We start from the raw sequence: 3,342 nt of genomic DNA, 5'->3' as shown, positions 1-3,342 counted from the left end.
ATGAGCTCACTGCATTGCAATGCTTCATTGCCCACAGGCCCTCCACCTTTATTATAATCACCTCCCTGGGAACGAAAAAGTCTGGTTACTTTATAGAGGGAGATAAAAGATAAACACCTTTTTTTGGTAACTTGCCAGCTCTAGCTCATGGAGCTTAATGGTTTTCACACTCAGAGAGCAAAACAGAAATTTGACAAATGTGTCAAAAAACTACAGATACTGTGAGCCTGGTTGTCCTTAAAGGTTCAAGCATGGAGCTCATGTGAAATAAAAATGAGAGAATTTCTGGGTTTAATGGACATCCAATAGATTATCAGCTACAGATTGGGTAATCCTTCCTGTCCCCCTTCAAAGTTTTGCTATTCTTATTTTTGACTCAAGTGTGCAACTCCCCCTACTCCCAGGGAACCCTACTCAAATCCCCTTAAAGATAGTCAGCCCCCACCCTATGATTCATTATTGACCAGGATACTTGGACCATCCTAGATGCCAAGCCTCTAAGTCAAAAGCCATGGGTGGGTTTGGAAATCCAAGGAACCCAGGCATTGTAAACTACTAGGAGGTGGGAGCCAGGGCGCTACCATCCTGAAGTTGGATGAAGGAAATAATGCCAAGAGGGAGGCTGCCTGAAGGAGTGAGTAAAGCCAGAAATTTGAGGAAGGATTTTGGATACTGTTGTCATTGGGAATTAATTAGGACACCCCAATCCTGGGCCACCTCATTGCTTTGGGCAGGACTCAAAGACCCTATAAAAGAAGAGCTGGCTTAGAGCACCTCCAACTCATCTGACTTCTCCTAATCCATCTTGCTGGTGAACTTGGGTAAGTCTGAGAATTTCATATTTCAGGAAACAGAGGTCTCTCATTGCTTCTCTCCATTTTTCCCTTTCTTTATTTTCTCTTTCACGCTGACTGGACATACCTGGGTATGGAACTACAGGTAGCTAGTCAAATGGGATTGGCTTTGCTTTTGGGGTCATCTCCCTCTCTCTCTCCTTAGACCCCAAGGACTTAAATGTTTTTTCATCTGAACTGATATCCACAACCATCAATGTTTTCAGGGACTTTGGTTCAAACCAAACTCATGCCAGATGATTTCTTTGGCTACAAATGAGTTAAGATGAAAGAACAGCATCTACAAGGAAAATTGTAACATTCTTACCATGGTCTAGATCTCTTGAAGAACTTGTAAGCAGGAAGAGGTTGTTTCTCACAAGATGTGGGGATTCAACTGACATTTGGTATTCTGGGGGGCAACTTTTAGTCAGGGATATAAAGGAAGAGTAAGGTAGAAGATAGGTTAGGAAACTGGAATAAATGAATCTAAGAGGGCCAAGAACAGAAAATCAAACTGCCACATTGGCTCTGAGATGCAAAAGTGGTGAGGAAAAACTTATTATAAAGACAACTAGTTTAACTTGGGATCCATGAATGTATTAAACTTTTTAGATGGTCATTCCTCAATATAATTATTTTCTTTTGTGATCTTATGTATTTTATTTTATTCTAAAAAGTAGACCATAGACTTTATGAGAATGCCCTAGGAATCCATGACATCCCAGAAAGCTGAGAGCTACTTTTCAAAGGCTAGATAGTATGTTGGAAAAATCATTGAATTAAGTCAGGAGACCTTGGCCCTGCTATTGGTGTGGACACACACTTGTACAATCTCCCCTTCCTATCTTTGGACCTCTCAGTCTTTTCATCAGGAAATCGAGAGGATCTGACTTAGTCATTCTTTAAGGTCATACCCAAATCTCCAATTCTGTGCTCTATGCCTTTGTTTAGAAAGCAGTTAAGTTGCTGGCAGAAGTTGTATATGTTTTACAAATTTTATCCCTTGACCCAGCTTCCTTCATGTCTCTCTCTCTCTTGTTCTTACAGTTACAGACTCTCCCAGGATGTCTCAGCAACAGCAGCAACAGTGTTGCCCCCCAAAGCAGCAGTGCTGCCCCCCACAACAGCAATGTTGTCCCCCACAGCAGCAGACCAAGCAGCCTTGCCAACCTCCTCCTAAGTGCGCTCCCAAGTGTGCACCTCCTCCCTGCCAGCAGAAGTGTCCACCTGCCCAGAAGTGCCAGAAATCAAAGCAGAAGTGAGTTCACCTCTCACACTGAAGAGAAAATAGAGAGCATCTCAACCCCAAGTCTTAACTGCCCTTCTCCCAGCCAGCCAGGTACTCACCTGGCTCAGGCCCCAGCATGCCTGCTCATCATTGCTGTTGAGTTTCTGAAAGCAGCGCCAAGGTGGCGGCTTCCTCAATCTTCACCTGCTATTACAGTGGCACAAAATCCCTGACAAGGATCACATCTGTTGGGAGCGTCTAGTCATCACCACTGACATGTATCTACATCTTTTGTCTGGCTTCTTGGATTCCCCGGGCACTATGCCTGGATGCTCTCTCCCATCAATCTTTGTTTTCTGATCCATTAAAAATATAATTGCTCTAGCACTAATTTCTATGCCTCCAGTTTTATTTTAAATTTTCCTATGATCCTTAAAGATTATTCATACCATATTTTTGCATAATTTCTAACAAAAGGTAGAAGTTGGAGAGTGAAAACAGTAGATAATTTTACATATGGATATTTAAAGAATCATGGGACCATGTAAGATACCTCAAGGGTGTTCTAGCTCAATTTCCCCATTTTACAGATGAGGAATCCAAGGCATACAGAGCTAAAATAACTTGTATACTATAAGATTGGAGAATTGGGAGTAGGAAAGAGTTGGGGAGCATATCTATAAAATAAAAGTCCACACCAGTGCTTTCAGAGAAGGAGTAGATGATCAATATACCAACGCTTAGAAAAAACACACATATATATAGAGAGATAGGAAAGGAGAGTCATGTAAGAGACATATGGAATGCAGATGCTACAAAGGACTTTCAAAATCATCAGAATCATCAGAATTTTGCATAACTTCATATGTGCTTGCTTTAAAGAGGTTGGAATGGGCACAGGAAGAGAATCTGGATCTCAAAGTTTTAAAAACAAATGTAAAAAATTGTTTTATGTATAATTGGGGGAAAATAAAATAATAAATTAAAAAAATCATCCAGGTCAACTATTTCATTCTACAAAAGGAGAAACTGAGATCCAGAGTTCAAGCCTTTCTTAAGGTCATCAGTTACATTATCTGCTTCGTCTTCTGCCTTAGGAAATTAATCCAACTGTTTGTCATAAAACACCACAGATGCTCCAAGTTCTAATGAGCTGAGCAAATATAAAGGCAATAATCAGAAAAGTAGAATGTCCCATAACCAACATGTGCCTCCCATTAGGGTTTCTATTTCCACACAGATTTCTTTCTAGGGTTTCTATTTCTTCCACAAAAGATA

At 40.8% G+C, this 3,342-nt stretch overlaps 1 long non-coding RNA gene across 1 annotated transcript; it reads left to right on the top strand.

Moving 5' to 3' along the window:
* The first annotated feature begins 645 nt into the window (after window positions 1-645).
* Window positions 646-2,455, top strand: LOC127559911 (uncharacterized). Its single transcript, XR_007953223.1, has 2 exons — window positions 646-821; window positions 1,884-2,455. It is a non-coding gene; the product is annotated as an uncharacterized LOC127559911 (long non-coding RNA).
* Window positions 2,456-3,342: the final 887 nt, after the last annotated feature.

This window comes from Antechinus flavipes, chromosome 4 (assembly GCF_016432865.1).
Source record: "Antechinus flavipes isolate AdamAnt ecotype Samford, QLD, Australia chromosome 4, AdamAnt_v2, whole genome shotgun sequence".
Classification (NCBI taxonomy): domain Eukaryota; kingdom Metazoa; phylum Chordata; class Mammalia; order Dasyuromorphia; family Dasyuridae; genus Antechinus; species Antechinus flavipes.
The sequence above is the reverse complement of the archived record's forward strand: the minus strand, read 5'-3'. Positions and strand labels throughout refer to the sequence as shown.